The 19,793-nt window shown below is 36.1% G+C and overlaps 1 protein-coding gene across 4 annotated transcripts in view; it reads left to right on the top strand.

Moving 5' to 3' along the window:
* Nucleotides 1-19,793, top strand: part of KIF3A (kinesin family member 3A) — a 199,943-nt gene that overhangs the window by 80,232 nt on the left and 99,918 nt on the right. The gene's annotated exons all lie outside the window — the stretch shown is intronic.

Here is a 19,793-nt window from a genome sequence, read left to right as displayed (position 1 = left end):
TACAGCTGTCATGCTCAGGTCTCCTGTCATCCTGCCCCAGGAATTCCCTTTGCCTCTCTCCTGGGTGGCTCTCCTGTTTCTTGCATCCCAGGTCTTCCTCTTTCTCCGGGGAAACACATTCATATAAACACAGAATTTTAGGCAGGAAATAATTTCTCTTCAGAATTTGGACTACTGTGTTATTGCCTCTAATCTTTCATTATTGCTGTTGAGACGTCCAAAAGAATTTTGACTCCAGATCTTTTCTAACTCTATCTCTGCAAATTTGTAGCAAACTTTCTTGGGTTCCCATGCTTCAAATTTTATAATGGTGTTCCTTGGTGTATTTTTGTTTTCATCTACAATGCCAGATACACAATGGGCTCTTTCAAACAAACATGTCACTAAGTTTTGGGGAATTTTCTGTCTTTAAAAAAATTTTAACTTTCTGTTATTTTACTTATTTCATTAAAAATTTTTGTAAAGCCATTGCTTTTTTAAAAGATAGTTTTTTTTAAAAAGAGCAGTTTTAGATTCATAGCAAAATTGAGCAGAAAGTACAGAGTATCCAGATACTCCCTACCCCTACACCTACCTAGCCTCCCCCAAATTCAACATCCCTCTTTTGAGTAAGACATTTGTTACAACTGATGAGCCTACACTGGCACATCATTATCACCCAGAGTCCATAGTTTATCTTAGGGTTCACTCTTGGTGTTGTACATTCTGTGGGTTTTAACAAATGTATAATGTCATGTATCCACTGCTATAGAGTCATACAGAGTCGTTTCATCACCCTAAACATCCTCTGTGCTCCACCTGCTATCATCCTATCTTTACTCCTTCCCCTTGGCAATCTCTGATATTTTTACTGTTTCCATAGGTTTGCCTTTTCCAGAATGTCATATAATTGGAATCATACATTATGTAGCCTTTTCAAATTGGATTCTTTCACTTAGTAATATGCATTTATAGTTCCTCCATGTCTTTTCACAGCTTGACAGCTCATTTCTTTTTAGCACTGAATAATATTCTATTGTCTGTATGTATCAAGTTTACTTATCCTTTCACCTACAGAAGGACATCTTGGTTTCATTCAGGTTTGGCAATAATGAATAAAGTTGCTATAAACATCCACATGCAAGCTTTTGTGTGAACATAAGTTTTTAGTTTATTTGCATAAATACCAAGGAATGCAGTGGCTGGATCATATGGTTAGAGTGTGTCTAGTTACGTAGGAAAATGTCAAAGTGTCTTCCAAAGTGACTGTTGCATTTTGCATTCTCACCAGCTGTGAATGACTTTCCATTGCCTCATATTCTCATGAGAATTTGGTGTTGTCAGTATTTTGGATTTTGACCGTTCTAGTAGGCAGGTGATGGTATTTCATTGTTGTTTTCATTTTCAGTTCCCTGATGGCATATGATGTGGAGCATCTTTTCCTATGCTTACTTGCCATCTGTATATCTTCTTGGGTGAAGTATCTATTAAGGTCATTGGACCTTTTTAAAATTGGGTTGTTTTCTTATTGGTGACAGACCTTTATCTGACTTTTCTGGAGATATTTTGTCCCAGTCTGTGGCTTGTCTTTATTCTCTTGACAGTGTCTTTTGTACAGCAGAAATTTTTAATTTTAATAAAGGCCTGTTTATTATTTCTTTCATGGATCATGCCTCTCTGCATGCCTCTGGTGTTGCTTGTAAAAAGTCATCACCAAACCCAAAGTCATCTAAATTTTCTCCTATGTTATCTTCTAGCAGTTTTATAGCTTTGTGTTTTACATTCAGGTCAGTGATCCATTTTGAGTTAATTTTTGTGAAGGATGTAATGTCTGTGTATATATATATATTTTTGCCTGTGGATGCCCAGTTCCAGTGATGTTTGCTAAAAAGATTATCTTTTGCTTTGTTCCTTTGTCAAAGATTAGTTGACAGTATTTATATGGATCTATTTCTGGGCTCTCCGTTCTGTTCCACTGATCTATTTGTCTATTCTTTTGCTAATACCACACTGATTATTGTAGCTTTATAGTAAGTCTTGATATTGGGTAGTATAAGTCCTCCAACTTTGTTTGTCTTCAATATTCCAGATCTTTTGCCTCTCCATATAAATTTTATAATCAGTTTGTTCATATCTACAAAATAACTTGTTGGGATTTTGATTGGGATTACTTCAATCTATATATCAAGTTGGGAAGAACTGACACCTTGAAAACATTGAGTTTTCCTATCCACGAACATGAACTATCTCTCCATTTATTTAGTTTTTGATTTCTCTCATCAGAATTTTGTAGTTTTCCTCATATGGATCTCATACATATTTTGTTAGATTTATGCCTAAGTATTTTATTTTGGGTCTGCTAATATGAATAGTATTTCAAATTTCACTTGTTCATTATTGATATATAGGAAAGTGATCTACTGACTTTTTGTATTAAGTTTGTATCCTGCAGCCCTGCTATAATTGCTTATTAGGTCCAGGAGTTTTTTTGTTTTTTGTTTGTTTGATTGAAGTACAGTCAGTTACAACGTGTCAATTTCTGGTGTACAGCACAATATCCCAGTCATGCATATACATACATATATTTGTTTTTGTATTTATTTCGTATTCATAGTATATGTGCTGCCAAAGCAAGCACAGTTTCAGGAGTTTTGATCATGTCATCAGCGAACAAAGATAATTTTATTTCTTCTTTCCTTCTCTTTATACTTTTAATTTTCTTTTCTTGTCTTATTGCATTAGCTAGGACTTCCAGTATGATGTTGAAAAGCAGTGGTGAGTGGAAATATCCTTACCTTGTTACTGTTCTTGTGGGAAAGCTTCAAGTTTGTCACCATGAAGCATGATGTCAGCTATAGGTTTTTATAGCTATCAAGTTGAAGAAGCTCCCCTGTATTCTTATTTTACTGAGAGTTTTCATTATGGATGGGTGATGGGTTTTGTCAAATGCTTTTTCTGTATCTATTGAAAAAATGAATATGATCATGTGATTTTTCTTCTTTAGCCTGTTGATGGATTACATTAATTGATTTTTGAATATTGAACCAGCTTTGCATATCTGGAATAAATCCCACTTAGTAATGCTATATAATTCTTTTTATACATTGTTGGATTCAGTTTGCTAATATTTTGTTGAGGATTTTTGCATCTATGTTCATGAGAGATACTGATCTGTAGTTTTCTTTTCTTGTGGTGTCCTTGTCTTTTTTGGTATTAGGGTAATGCTGGCCTCATAGAATGAGCTAGGAAGTGTCCTCTCTACTTCTATATTCTGAAATATATTGTAGAAAATTGTTATAGTTTTTTCTGCAAATGTTTGATAGAATTTATGAGTAGACCCATCTGAACCTGGTGCTTTCTGCTTTGGGAGGTTATTAATTATTATTCAATTTCTATAATAGATTTAGGACTATTCAGATTGCCTGTTTCTTTTTGTTGTTGTTGTTAATAGACTATTTTTTTAAGAGCAGTTTCAGGTTCACAGCAGAACTCAGCAGAAAATAGAGTTTACACATAGCCCTCCCCACCCACTCATATATTCTCCCCTACCCTCAACATCCCTCATCAGTGTGGCATATTTGGTACAATAGATGAACCAACATGGACACATTATTATCATCCAAAGTCCATAGCTTACATTAGGGTTTACTCTTAATGTACGTTCTATGGGTTTTGACAAATGCATAATGAATGTGGCCACCACTATAGTATCCTACAGAATAATTTCATTGCCCTAAAAATCCCTTGTGCTCCATGTATTCATTCCTCCCTCCCTCCCTCTCCCAAGCCCCTGGAAACCACAATCTTTTTATTGTTTTGTGGCTTTGCCTTTTCCAGAGTGTCATTTGGTTGGAATCATACAGTTTGTAGCCTTTTCAGACTGGCTTCTTTCATTTAGTGATGTCTTTTTAAGTTTCTTCTATGTCTTTGATGGCTTGATAGATCATTTTTTTTTACTGCACATATATTTTTATATTTACATATATGTTCTGTTCATTGTTTCTAAGAACGTTTAGAGCTTTAGCTTTTTAAACTTGCATGGTTATCAAAGGAATAAAGCCAACCACAAAATAAAAATTAACTCAAAAAGATACATACACCCTGCTATTAACAGCAACATTATTTATAATTGCCAAGATTTGGAAGCATCCTAAGTGCACATCAGTTGTTGAATAGATAATGGAGATGTAGCATATATATATGTGTGTGTGTGTGTGTGTGTGTGTGTGTATACACACACACGTATACATATGTAATGGAATACAACTCACCCATAAAAAAGGATATTTTGCCATTTCTGGCCCTTCATTCACTTTTTTTTTTTTCACTTCAAAAACCAGAATTTTATACCTGGCAGAGATATTTCCATTACATCAAAAACAACAAAACACCTAGAAATAAACTTAACCAAGGAGATTACCTATACTCTGAAAACTGAAATGACACAAAGAAATGGAAAGATTGGAAGAATCAACACTATCAAAATGGCCACACTCCCCAAAGCAATCCACAGATCCAATGCAACCCCCATCAAAATACTTGTGACATTCCTCACAGAACTAGAACAATTCCAAAATTTATAAGGAACCACAAAAGACCCAGAAAAGAAACCTTTTGTAGGTCTCTCTCTCTCTCTCTTTTTTTTTTTGCTCTTTCTTCTTTTTGTTCTCTTTTCTTATGGTTTGATGACTAGAGAAGGTCTTTTAACATTTGTTGTAAAGCTGGGTTGGTGGTGCTGAAACCTTTCAGCTTTTGTTTATCTGTGAAGCTTTTGATTTCTCCATCAAGTCTGAACGAGAGCCTTGCTGGATAGAGTATTCTTGGTTGTAAGTTTCCCCCTTGCATCACTTTAAATATATCGTGCCACTCCCTTCTGGCTTGTAGAGTTTCTGCTGAAAAATCAGCTGATAACCTTATGGGTGTTCCCTTGTATGTTATTTGTTGCTTTTCTCTTGCTAATTTTAATATTTTCTCCTTATCCTTAATTGTTGTCAATTTGATGACTATGTACTTTGGTGTGTTCCTCTTTGGGTTGATCCTTTGTGATACTCTCTGCGCCTCCCAAGTTGAGGAAGTTTTCAGTTATCTCTCCAAAAATTTTCTCAGGTCTTTTCTGTCTCTCTTCTCTTTCTGGGACCCCTATAATGCGAATATTAGAGTGCTTCATATTGTCCCAGAGTTCTCTTAAACTATCCTCATTCCTTTTTATTCTTTTTTCTTTTCTGAAGTAGTGATTTCCACTAATCTGTCTTCTAGCTCACTGATCCATTCTTCTGCCCCATTTAGTCTTTTCTTGGTTCCTTCTAGTGTATTGTTCATTTCAATGATTTTATTCTTCAACTCTGTTTGAATATTCTTTATATTTTCCAACTCTTTGCTAAAAACTTCACTCTGTGCATCTATACTCTTCCTGAGTTCTCTGAACATCTTGGCTAGCATTACTTTAAACTCTTCCTCGGATAAATTGCCTATCTCCTCATCACTTATTTCTTCTTCTGGGATTTTATCTCATGCCTTGGCCTGGGAGATATTCCTTTGCTGCCTCATAGTGTCTATCTTTCTATGTGTTTGGGTTCCTTCCACAGGCTTTGGGATTATTATTTTCTTTTTTCTAGTATCTTCCCCTGATGGATGAGGCTGGACTAGAGGCTTATGCAGGGTTCTTGGCAGGAGGAGCCAGTGCCTGCCCACTGATGGGTGAAGCTTGGTCCTGGACCTCTGGTGGGTAGGGCTGTGTCTAGAGGCCTTTGTGATGTAGGAAGTCTGCTGATGGGTGTGGCTGTGTTCCCACCCTGGATGTTGTTTGGCCTGATGCTTCCCTGCAGGCTGTTGGGTGGGTCTAGGTCTTGGTGCTAATGATCCAGTCAAGATGTCAGCCTCCAGGAAAGCATGTAGATTAACACTTCTAGAATAACACTCCTGAAATACCAGCTTTTATGTCCCCTGAGTGAGCCACAGCCGTCCCCCACCTCCCCAGGAGATCCTCCAAATCCAGCAGGCAGGTCTGGCCCAGGTTCCTATGAAATCACTGCCTCTGCCCTTGGACCTGGTGCACGTGAGTTTCTGTGTGTGCTTCCCAAGTGAATAGAGTCTCCGTTTTCCCCAGTCCTGTGGGGCTCCCAGAGCCAAGACCTTCTGGCCTTCAAAACTAGATGTCCTGGGGTCTCCTTCTCTTCCCAATGCCGGGAACCGAGATAGGGACTCTGAGGTGGGGCTCAGAACTCTCACTCCTGTGTGAGGGCCTCTGTCACTTAACAAATCTTCAGCTTATGGGTCGCCCACCCGGTGGGTATGGGGCCCAGTTATATTGTGAGCACGCCCCTCCTACCATCCTGCTGTGGTTCCCTCTTTATGTTTCCAGTTGTAGAAGATCTTTTTTGCTAGGTTCCAGTCTTTTTTTGATGGTTGTTTAGCATTCAGTTGTGGTTTTGTTGTAGTTGTGAGGAGAGGCAAGCTCGTGGTCCTTCCACTCCACCATCTTGACAGGAACTCTGCTATAGTTCTTATTATTTATTTTCTTCTGCTTATTTTGGATTTAATTTACTCTTCCTTTTCTAGTTTCCTAAAGAAAAACTTAATGATTGATTTTAGATCTTTCTTCTTTTCTAATATATGTTTTCAATGCTATAATTTTTCCTCTAAGCACTGCTTTTACCACATCCCACAAAATTTGATAAGTTATGTTTTTATTTTCATTTAGTTAAAAATATTGTTTAATTTCTCTTGAGATTTCTTCTTTGACCCCTGTGTTATTTAGAAGTGTTTTGTTTAATCTCCATATATTTTGGGATTTCCCATCTTTCTTTCTGTTATTGATTTCTGGTTTAATTCCATTGTGGTCTGAGAGCAGGTACTGTTATGATTTCTATTCTAATTTTGTTAAAATGTGTTTTATGGTCCCAAACTGTCTATCTTGGTAAATCTTCTGTGTGAGCTTGAGGAAAATATACATTCTCCTGTTGTTGGATGAAGTAGTCTACAGTGTGCATTATATGCAGTTAATTGATGGTTAGTATCTGCAAATCTCCAACTCCCAATTTATCCCTTCCCACCCCCTTTCCCCTTGGTAACCATAAGTTTGTTTTCTATGTCTGTGAGTCTGTTTCTGTTTTATAAATAAGTTCATTTGTGTCTATTTTTAGATTCCACATGTAAATGATATCATATGATATTGCCTTTCTCTGACTGACTTACTTCACTAAGTGTGATGATCTCTAAGTCCATCCATGTTGTCACCAATGACATTATTTCTTTCCTTTTTATGGCTGAGTAGTATTACATTGTATAAACATACCACAACTTCCTTATCCAGTCATCTGTTGATGGACATTTAGGTTGCTTCCACGTCTTGGCTATTGTAAATAGTGCTGCTGTGAACACTGGGGTGTACGTATCTTTTCAAATTACAGTTTTCGTCTTTTCCGGATATATGCCCAGGAATGGGATTGCTGGATCATACGGTAAGTCTATTTTTTGTTTTTTAAGCACTCTCCATACTGTTTTCCACAATGGCTGCATCAAACTGCATTCCCACCAACAGTGTAGGAGGGTTCTCTTTTCTCCACACCCTCTCCAGCATTTATTGTTTGTGGACTTTTTAATGATGGCCATTCTGACTCAAAACTATATATATGAAAAAATTCAATGGACTGCCTCAATCCCCCCTCACAGATAATATTTTTATTAGTTTTTTGTGTATCCTTGGTTTATGTAAATATGAGCAACTATGAGTATATGGTCTTATTTTTCTCTTGTTCTTTCTCATGAGGTAGCATCCTATGTACCTTTTGCATCTTGCTTTTTCTCATTTTTTTATAAAAAGATATTTCTGTATTCACACTTAGAGAGTTTGGGACATTTAAAAAATGTTTTATGACCTTTCCTTTCCAGTTTCTCTCTTTTCTCTCTAATTGCAACTACATTTTTTGATTATATTCTTCCTGGACTGGTGCTCTAATTTTCTCTTTTTCTCTTTTTTTTAATTTAAAAATTTTCTCTTTTTCAGGGTATGTCTATACCATTATCTTCCATCCCAAGGGTATTATACTTTTCTTTGAATGTGTATGTGTGCCTAATAGCACCATGTTCTTATTTCATTCATGAATATCTTTTCTTAGCAATCTGAAAATTTTACTGATAATTGGTATTTTTTTTTAAAGTTTCCTTCTCCATACTTTATTTCCTCCACATTTAAAAAAATTTATTTTGATCTTTTTCTTTCATGTTATGGGCTTCCCTTAGATGTCAGGTGATCCTGATCATATTTAAGAGTGAAATACTAACAGCAGATTGAAAGCCTTGAATGTGTGGTGGTGGTGGTGTTCACTGGAGGGCCATTGGCTTGTTGTTTCTCATGGGACCTCCCATGTTAGCTTTGTTAGGTCATCTTTTAGCAGATGGGGCAACCTCCCCAGAAAAGAATCGCCACATCTCCAGCCTGGGTGACAGCATTTTGGCAGCCAAACAATGAACAGAATACTGGGCATAGGGGACCCAGCATCTGTTAATTGTTAGTGCCCTGATTTCAGCACAACTAGGCCACCCTCAACTGTGTCCACTGTTTCTTAGTCCAGATACCCTCTCCAGAGAAAAAATACTTCCATCTTCTGCTGGAGTTGGGTCATTCAAGTTCCAGGAGTGGAAATAGGGATTTAACTGCTTCTTAAACCAAGTTTCAACTTATTTTCGCCACTCTCCATCCAGAGGTACTTGGTCTTCTGCCTGTTCCTCAGTGTTTGGGGAACCTACATCAGAGGAGGTCTCAGCTGCTCTTTGGCTGTCTTAGGATTCTGTTTTCTTGGGTCAGCCCAATAGTCTGCCTGTTGTCAATCTGCTTTCTACCCTTAACAGTACTGTTGCTACTGTCCTTTTCTCCCACTTTGGTGGGTTTAAATCTTTTGAAGATTCAGTTACTGTCATATTACTGGATTATCATGTGGGAGTTCATGTGTTCATTCCATTGTTTTTACTTGGAATATATGTTTTGAATGTAGAGGATTTATTAAAAAGCAATGAGAAGCAAACACTAATCTTGCATCCCTTTGATCTGGCACTGATAACACCTCAGTATCTATTAACAATCCTTTTTATATGCATGTTTATATTTTGTTAACAAAAATGGGATAATATTCCATATAACTTTTACCATCCTTTTTTTCACTTAAAATATATGAAGCACATTCTCCAATATCAGTTTTCTACATTTAAAAGAATACACAAAAATGTTGTGGAAAGTGCAGATGTGCGATGTGCAAAGAAAGAGAAATCCCCCATAATCTCAGCATCCAAATAACAATCACTGTAATATCCTGCCATCTATCTGGCATTCTAGTAGGTGGATGTGTACATGATAAGTATTTCATTCTTAAACTAAAAATGGCAGGAAGGGTATAGCTTAAGTGGTAGAGTGCATGCATGCACAAGATCCTGGGTTTGATCCCCTGTACCTCCTCTAAAAATAAATAAATGAATTACTCCCTACCCCCCGAAAAAAAAAACTAAAAATGAAATCTTTGCTTTTGTAAATATTCAGCCTAGTGTAGAAGACATATTGTAAGCAAATAATTATAAATAATTCACACAACAATGTGTGTGTATATATGTATATATATATATAAAGCAGATAGTGACAAGTACAATGGAGAGAAAAAGGCAGGGGGACAGGCAAAATGGATATTATTATATGCTGTTATATATGAGATGGTGCTTCTCACTGAGAAGGTGTCATTTGAGCAAGACTGAAAGGATGTGAGGGAGTGACAAGACAGATACCTGGGGAAGAGTTTTCCATGCTCAAGGAACAGCAAGTACAAAAGCCCTACAGCAGGAGAATGCCCATTGTGTTGAGGATTAGCAAGGAAGCTGGCATATCTGGAAGGAGTGAGGGGGAGCATGGTAAGATGCTGTCAAAGAGGTTACCAGGACCAGAGCATACAGAGCCTTGTAGCCACCGTGAGGAAAGGGGCTCTCATGATGAGTGAACTAGGGGGCCAGTGGAGGTTTTGAGCAAAGGAGTTATGTGACTTTACTTTTTTCTTTTTCAAAGAAACTTGTTTTTAATTAGTTTTAGACTTGTAGAAAAGTTACAAAAATAGTACAGAGAGTCTCAATATTCTCCTGTACCCAGCTTCCTCTAATGGTAGCATCTGACGCAATCATATTGCAGTGATAAAAACAGAAAAATTAACATTGGTTTACTATCATTAAGTAAACTACAGACCTTATCCTAATTTCAGCAGTGTTTCCACTAATGTCCTCTTCCTGTCCCAAGATCTAACCCAGGAATCCACACTGCATTTAGTTATTAGTTCTCCTTAGTCTCATGCATCCTGAAACAGTTCTTCAGTCTTTTCTTGTCTTTAATAATCTTGGCACTTTTCAGTATTGATCAGTTATGTTGTGAAATGTTCCTAAATTCCAGTCTTCCTGATGTTTTCTCATAACTGAAATGAAGTTACACATTTTTGGCAGGAGTATCACAGAAATGAAATTGTGTCCTTCTCAGTGCATGTCAGAGGGTTCACAATGCCACTGTCTTTTTATAGTGAAGTTCACCTTGATCACTTGGTTAAACTGGTTTTTACCAGGTTTCTCCACTGTAAAGTTACTTTCTCTTTTCAGTTAATAAATATATTGAGATAGTTTGAGACTATAAAAATTATGTTTCTCCTCAAATTTGTGCCCACTAATATTGGTAACCATCAGTGGATGTTGTCTGAAATAATTTTTACTATGGATGTATTTGTCTAGTAGTGATTTTTCTTTTTCCTTCTTTTCTTCTACATCTATCATTTGTCATTCTACTATAAAGAAGAGCTGTTCCTTGTCCCTCTTTCATTTATCTAATTAAGTAAAATATTGCTGTGGTTTATGTCAAAGAGTGTTTAGTCTGTGTTTTCCTCTAGGAGTTTTATAGTATCTAGTCTTACATTTAGGTCTTTATCCATTTTGAGTTTATTTCTGTATATGGTGTTAGAGAATGTTCTAATTTCATTCTTTTACATGTAGCTGTCCAGTTTCCCCAGCACCGTTTATTGAAGAGATTGTCTCTTCTCCATTGGATATTATTGCCTCCTCTGTCATAGATTAACTGACCGTAAGTGCATAGGTTTATTTCTGAGCTGAGCTCTTCATCCTGTTCCATTGGTCTATGTGGCTTTTTTTGTGCCTGTACGATACTGTTTTGATGACTATAGCTTTGTAGTATAGTCTGAAGTCACAGAATGTGATTCCTCCAGCTCCATTTTAACAATATTAATTCTTCCAATCCAAGAACAAGGCATATCTTTCCATCTGTTTGTGTCATTTCAGTTTCTTGCATCTGGGTTTTTTCCTCCTTTGGTAGGTTTATTCCTAGGTATTTTTTTCTTTTTGATGCAATGGTAAATGAGATTGTTCCCTTAATTTCTCTTTCTGATAGTTCATTGTTAGTGTATAGAAATGCAACAGATTTCTGTGTATTAATTTTGTATCCAGCAACTGATGAGCTCTTATCTAGTAGTTTCCTGGTGGTGTCTTTAGATTTTATAGGTATAGCATCATATGTGCAAACAACGACAGTTTTACATCTTCCTTTCCAATTTTATTTTGTTATTCTGTGATTTCTGTAGCTAAGACTTCCAAAACCTTGTTAAATAAAAGTGGTGACAGAGGCCATTCTTTTCTTGTTCCTGATATTAGAGGAAGTACTTTAAGCTTTTCACCATTGATTATGATGTTAGCTGTGGGTTTGTCATATATGGGCCTTGTTATGTTGAGGTCTGTTCCCTCTATGTGTACTTTCTGGAGAGATTGTATCATAAATGGATGTTGAATTTTATCAAAAGCTTTTTCTGCATCTGTTGAGGTGATCATGTGGTTTTTATCCTTCAATTTGTTAATGTGGTGTATCAGACTGATTGATTTGCAGATACTGAAAAATCCTTACATCCCTGGGATAAATCCTACTTGATCATGGTGTGTGATCTTTTTAATGCATTGTTGAAGTTGGTTTACTAGTATTTTGTTGAGGATTTTTGCACCTATGTTCATCAGTGATATTGGCCTGTAATTATCTTTTTTTGTGATATCTTTATCTGGCTTTGGCATCAGAGTGATGCTGGCCTCAGAATGAGTTTGGAAGTGTTCCTTCCTCTGTAATTTTTGGAAATAGTTTCAGAAGAATTGGTGTTAACTCTTCTCTAAATGATTGGTAGAATTCACCTGTGAGGCCGTCTGGTCCTGAACTTTTTGTTTGTTGGGAGTTTTTAAACTACTGTTTCAATTTCATTACTGGAAATCAGTGTGTTCATATTTTCTATTTCTTCCCAGTTCATTCTTAGGAGATTGTATCTTTCTAAAATTTTGTCAATTTCTTCTACATTGTCCATTTTATTGGCATCTAGTTGTTTGTAGTGGTCTCTGATGTTCCTTTGTATTTCTGTGGTGTCGGTTGTAACTTCTTTTTCATTTCTAATTTTATTGATTTGGGCCCTCTCCCTTTTTATTCTTGATGAGTCTAGCTAAAGGTTTATCAGTTTTGTTTATCTTTTCAAAGGACCAGCTTTTAATTTCATTGGTTTTTTCTATCTTTTCAGCCTCTATTTCATTTATTTCTGCTCTTCTACTAACTTTGGGTTTTATTTGTTCTTTCTCTAGCTTCTTTAGTTGTAAGATTAGGCTGTTTATTTGAGATTTTTCTTGTTTCCTGAAGTAGGCTTGTACTGCTATAAACTTCCCTCCTAGAACTGCTTTTAATGAGTCCCACAGGTTTTGGATTGTTGTCTTTTTGTTTTCATTTGTCTCTAGGTATTTTGAAAATTTCTTCATTGATTTGTTCAGTGATCCATTAGTTATTTAGTAGCATATTGTTCATCCTCCATGTGTTTGTGGTTTTTGGTTTTTGCAGATTTTTTTCTTGTAGCTGATGTTAGGCTCATAGCATTGTAGTCAGAAAAGATGCTTGATAAAATTTCAATTTTCTTAAATTTACCAAGGCTTGTTTTGTAGCCTACCATGTGATCTATCCTGGAGAATGTTCCATGTGCACTTGAAAATAATGAATATTCTGCTACTTTCAGATGGAATGCTATCTATATATATATCAGTTAAGTCCATTTGGTCTAATGTGTCATTTAAGACCTGTGTTTCCTTATTGATTTTCTGTCTAAATGATCTGTCCATTGATGTATGTGGGGTGTTAAAGTCCCCCACTATTACTGTGTTACTGTTGATTTCTCCTTTTATGTCTGTTAATACTTGCCTTATATATTTGGGTGCTCCAATGTTAGGTACAAATATATTTATAACTGTTATATCTTCTTCTTGGATTTATTCCTTGATCATTATGTAGTGTCCTTTTTTGTTTTTTGTAACAGTTTTTATTTTAAAGTCTATTTTGTCTGATATAAGTGTCGCTACTTTAGCTTTCTTTTGATTTCCATTTGTATGGAATATCTTTTTCCATTCCCTCACTTTTAGTCTGTGTGTATGTGTCCCCAGACCTGAAGTGAGATTCTTGTAGGCAGCATATATATGAGTCTTGTTTTTGTATCCATTCAACTACTCTTTGTCTTTTGGTTGGACCATTTTGTCCATTTACATTTAAGGTAATTATCAATATGTATGTTCTTATAGCCATTTTGTTAATAGTTTTGGATTCATTTTTGTAGCCCCCCCCACCCCTTTCTTCTTTTGTTCTCATCTCTTGTGGTTTAATGAGTATCTTGAGCGTTATATTTGGGTTTCTTTTTCTCTTGTTTTTATGTCTGTTACTGATTTTTGGTTTGTAGTTACCATGAGGTTTTTGTATATATATACACATACATATGATTGTTTTAAGTTGCTGATCTCTTAATTTCAAATGCATTTTAAAAACTCTGCATTTGTACTTTCCTCCCCTCATGATTACTGTTTTTGATATGATATTTTACATCTAATTGTTTTGTGTATCCCTTAACTGCTTATTGTGGATATAGATAATTTTACCACTTTTGTTTTTTAATCTCCCTACCAGCTTTGTGTGTAGATGATTTCCTACCTTTACTGTATGTTTGTCTTTACCAGTGAGCTTTTTCATTTCATAATTTGCCTGTTTCTAGTTGTGATCTTTTCTTTTTGTCATAGAGAAGTTCCTTTAACATTTGTTGTAAAGCTGGTTTGGTGGTGCTGAACTCCTTCAGCTTTGGCTGATCTGTAAAGCTTTTGATTTCACCATCAAATCTGAACAAGAACCTTGCTGCTTAGAGTATTCTTCGTTATAGGTTTTTCCCTTTCATCACTTTAAATATATTGTGCCACTTCCTTCTGGTCTGCAGAGTTTCTACTGAAAAACTAGCTGATAGTTTTATGAGATTTCTTTTGTATGTTATTTGTTGCTTTTCCCTTGTTGCTTTTAATATTCTCTCTTTATCTTTAATTGTTGTCATTTTAATTACAGTGTGTCTTGGTGTGTTCTTCTTCGGGCTAGGTTTTTATGGGACTCTCTATGCTTCCTAGACTTGAATGACTATTTCCTTTCCCAAGCTAGGGAATTTTTCAGCTGTTATGTTCAAATATTTCCTCAGGCCCTTTCTCTCTTTCTTTTCCTTCTGGGACCCTTATAATGTAAATATTAGTGTGCTCAGTGTGTCCCAGAGATCTCTTAAACTGTCCTCATTTCTTTCATTCTTTTTCCTTTTTTTTTTCTGTTCAATGGCAGTGATTTCCACTACTCTGTCTTCCAGCTTACTAATCTGTTCCTCTATCATTTAGTCTACTACTGATTCCTTCTAGTGTATTTTTCATTTCAGTTATTGTATTCCTCTTCTCTGTTTGGTTTTCCTTTATATTTTCTAACTCTGTTAAAAACTTTTAACTTCTCACTCTGTGCATCCATTCTTTTCCAGTGCACCCTCATTTTGTCACCCAAAGTATATGCTCTAGGGGTTCCCTCTAAGAGGGCTGTGTAGATCCTTCTGTTTTGGTGGGCTGCCTATGTGGGTGGTCTGGAAGGTTTGGTTGGCCCCTAGCTCGATTGGTTGCCAGGTCCTGTCTTGTATTAATGCTGCTGGCTGCTGGTTAGCAGGGCCTGGTCATGAGGTGGCTGGCTGCAGAAGATTAGAGAGCTCCACGGCTAGTGCTGGCTCACTGGTGGTTGGAGACAGGGTCTCAAAGACTCCAGGGGTGGTTTCCCACTCACTGGCCAGTTCCAGTTCCTGGAGTCTGGTTGCAGGGCTCAGGGATCCCAGAGTTCATTTCAGATAGTTGGTGAGGGGGACCAGTTGTCCTGACACAGTTGGGTATGGGGTTTGAGGTCTCCCAAACTTGCATTAGCCTGCTAGTGGACAGGGCAAGTCCTGTCTACAGCGAGTCCCAGGGTAGTGTCTGGCCTCCTGTCAGCAGGCTGGGTCCTCAGGCTATGGGATCATGGTTTTCTTGTTTGGTGTCTGCCCTCTGGTGGGTGAGGCTGGTCTAGAGGCTTGTGCAGGCTTCCTGGAGGGCAGGGCTGGTGCCCACCCACTGGTGGGTAGAGCTGGGTCTTGGCCCTCTGGTGGGCAGGGCCATGTCTGGAGCATATCTAGAGGTGACTGTGGGCTCAGGAAGTCTTTAGGCAGCCTGTCTCCTGATGGGTGGGGCTATGCTCCTGCCCAGTTAAGAGGGCCTGAGGCATTGCAGCACTAGAGCCTGCAGGCTGCTGGGTGGGGCCAAGTCTTGGCACTAATTAGCTAGAGGGAGGATCCCAAGAAGGCAGACACTAGCAGTAGTGTTCATGCTGTAGAATATTCCCAAATAAGGCTGCTATCAGCATATTTGTCCCCAGGGTGAGCTGCAGCCACCAACCCCTGTCCCCACCTCTCTGGGAGACTCTCCAAGACCAGCAGGTAGGTCTGGAACAGGCTCTTATCAAATTACTGCCTTTGCCATGCATCCTGGTGAGCATGAGATTTTGTGTGTGCCCTTTAAGAGTGAAGTCTCTATTTTCTCTAGTCCCTAAGGACTCCTGAAATTAAACCCCACTGGCCTTCAAAGTCAAGTGCTTTGGGGAGTTATCTTCCCAGTACAGGATACCCTAGCAGGAAAGCCTGATGTGGGGCTCATAACTCTCACTCCTATGGGAGAACCTCTGCAATATAATTTTTCTCCAGTTTGTAGGTTGTCCACTTGGGGTATGGGACTTGATTTTATTGTGAGCCCATACCTCCTACCTGTCTCATTGTGGTTCCTTCTTTATGTCTTTAGTTGTAGAAGACCTTTTCTCATAATTTCTAATGTTTTTCATTGATGATTGTTCTGCAGATGGTTGTGATTTCGGTATGCTCCTGAGAGGACTGAGCCCAGGGTCTTTGTACTCCATTATCTTGGCTGATCTCCTCTGCTGCTGATTTCTAATCACACACCATTGTGGTAGAAGAACATAATTTTTACAATTTCAATCTCTTCAAATTTACTGCAACTCATTTTATGGCATAACATGTGGTCTATCCTTGGGAATGTTCTATGTCACTTGAGAGGAATGTGTATCTTGTTTATGTAGCATGGAGTGTTCCATAGGTGTCTGTTAGTTGTAGTTGGTTTATAGTGTTGTTCAGGTTTTCTATTTCCTTGTTGATTTTCATCTCTTCTATCCATTATTGAAAGTGGGGTTGTGATTCTCCAACTATTACTGTTGAAATGGTCTATTTTCCCCTTTATTTCTGTCAGTTTTTCTTCATATATTTTGGTTTTTAAAAAATTTTTTATTGAAGTAGAGTTGATTTACAATATTGTATTAATTTCAGGTGTAGAGCAAAGTGATTCAGTTATACATATATAACCGAAAAAGTATATGTAAATAAATAATATATATAACTAAAGAATACATATGTATTCTTTTTCAGATTCTTTTCCATTATAGGTTATTATAAGATACTGAATATAGTTCCCTGTGCTATAGAGTAGGTACTTGTTGTTTATCTATTTTATATATAACACTGTGTATATGTTAATCTCAAACTCCTAATTTACCCATCCCTGCCCTTTTCCCTTTGGTAACCATAAGTTTGTTTTCTATATCTTTGAGTCTGTTTCTGTTTTGTAAATAAGTTCATTTGTACCATTTTTAAAGATCTCACAAATAAGTGATATCATATGATATTTATCTTTTTCTGTCTTAGTTCACTTTGTATGATAATCTCTAGGTCCATTCATGCTGCTGCAAATGGCATTGTTTCATTCTTTTTATGGCTGAGTGGTATTCCATTACGTACATATACCACATCTTTCTTATCCATTCATCTGTCAGTAGACATTTAGGTTGTTTCTATGTCTTGGCTATTGTAAATAGTGATGCTATGAACACTGGGGTGCATGTATCTTTTCAAATTAGTTTTCATCTTTTCTGGGTAAATATCTAGGAGTGGGATTACTGGATCATATGATAAGTCTATTTTTTGTTTTTTAAGGAGCCTCCATACTGTTCTCCATAACGGCTGCACCAATTTACATCCCCACCAACGGTGTAGGAGGGATCCCTTTTCTCCACACCCTCTCCAGCATTTATTATTTGTAGACTTTTTGATGATGGCCATTCTGACCAGTGTGAGGTGATACATCATTATAATTTTGAGTTGCAGTTCTCTAATTAATTAATAATTACCAGTGCTGAGCATCTTTTCATGTGCCTGTTGCCCATCCGTATGTCTTCTTTGAAGAAATGTCTATTTAGGTCTTCTGCCCATTTTTGATTGGATTGTTTTTGATATCGAGTTGTATGAGCTGTTTGTATATGTTTGATTTCTTCATATATTTTATATTCATATATCTATTGCTAGGTACATGTTTATAATTATTATGCCTTCCTGATGGATTGATCTTTCATCATTATAGAATGCCCATTTCTATCTTTAGTAACAATTTTTTCCTTAAAATCTATTTTGTCTGATACAGTACAGCTACTCCAGCTCTTTTGAGTACTATTTGAATAGAATTTCTTTTTCCATCTTTTTATCTTCAATCTATTTGTGTCTTTGTATATAAAGCACGTCTCTTATAGACAACATATAGTTGGATCACTTTTTTTTCTAATTCATTCTGCTAACCTTTGCTTTCTGATTGGAGTGTTTAGTCTATTTATATTTAGTGTAATTACCAATAATATAGGATTTATGTTTGCCATTTTGCTATGTGGTTTCTCTCTGTCTCATGTCTTTATTGTTTTTCTTAGTCTTTCATTACTGCTTTCTTTTGTGTTAGTATTTTCAAGTACAAAATTTTAATTCCTTTGTCTCTTCTATTATAGTTTTATTTTTGAATTATTTTCTTAGTGGTTGCCTTGGGGATTACAAATTAACATCTTAGTTTAGATGATTATCAGCTTAATTTCTATTTCACAAGCTCCTATATAGCTCAATCCTTACCCTCCTTTTATTACTGTTGTCATATAAATTACATATTTATACATTATAAGCCCATTAACACAGTGTTTAAATTATTTCTTAATGGAATTATCTCTTAAATCAGATAGGAAAATGAAAATATAAACCAAAATACATTTATACTTTCATACTACCTAAGTATTTATGTTTACTGGAGCTCTTTGTTTCTTCATGTGAATTCAAATCTAGTTTTCCTTCATTTCAGCCTAAAGGATTCCCCTTTTAGTACTGTAGGGCAAGTCTAATGGAGATAAATTATCTCAGTTTTTGTTTATCTAAAAATGTTTTATTTTCTCTTGTTTTGAAGGATAGTTTTACGAGAGATAGAATTTTTGGTTACAGTCTTTTGCATTCAGTCCTTTTAGTATGTCATTCCAGTATGACTTCTGGTCTCCACTATTTCTAAGGAGAAGTCAACTGTTAATTTTATTGAGGCTCCTTCACTGCTTTCTTTTGCTGCTAAGATACCTTCTGTCTTTTGTTTTTTAAGTTTGACTATGACACATCTAAATACAAATCTCTTGAAAGTTTTTTTAGGTATAATTTACATGTAACATTATATTAGTTTCAAGTGTACCACATAATTTAACATTTATATAAATTGCAAAATGATTACTATAATAAGTCTAGTTAAAATCCATCACCATACATAATTTTTCTTGTGATGAGAAATTTTAAGATCTACTCTCTTGGCATTTTATATATATATAATATATAATATATAATATATAATATATAATATATAATATATAATATATAATATAATATTATATATATATATATATATATATATATATATATATATATATATATATATATATATATATATGAATGAATGAAATCATACATCTACTTTATCCATTTATCTGTTTATGGACACTTTGGTGGGTTCCATGTCTTGGAAATTGTAAATAATGCTGCATTTAGCAGTGGGGTACATATATGTTTTCAAGTTTGTGTTTTTGTTTTCTTCAGATAAATACTCAGGAGTGTGTTCGCTCGATCTTACGGTAGTCCTATTTTTAATTTTTCAAGGAACCTCCCTACTGTTTTTCATAGTGTATGCACCAATTTATATTCCCAACAACAGTACACAGGGTTCCTTTTTCTTTATATCCTTGATGTCACTTATTTCTTGTCATTTTAATAAGTCATTTTAACAGGTATGAGATTACATCTCATTATCATTTTGATTTGCAGTTCCCTAATGATTAGTGATATTGAGTATCTTTTCATGTAACATCTGGCCATCTGCATGTCTTCATTGGGAAAATGTCTATTTAGATTCTTTCTCCACTTTAAAAATCAGATTTTTTTTTGCTATTGAGTTATATGAGTTCTTTATATATTTGGATATTAACCCCATATCAGACATGATTTGCAAATACTTTCTTCCATTCAATAGGTTACCTTTTCATTGTGTTGATAATTTCCTTTGCTGTG

The sequence above is a fragment of the Camelus ferus genome, chromosome 3 (assembly GCF_009834535.1).
Source record: "Camelus ferus isolate YT-003-E chromosome 3, BCGSAC_Cfer_1.0, whole genome shotgun sequence".
In the NCBI taxonomy this organism is placed as follows: domain Eukaryota; kingdom Metazoa; phylum Chordata; class Mammalia; order Artiodactyla; family Camelidae; genus Camelus; species Camelus ferus.
Note: the sequence above shows the minus strand (reverse complement) of the source record. Positions and strands in the feature narration are given on the sequence as shown.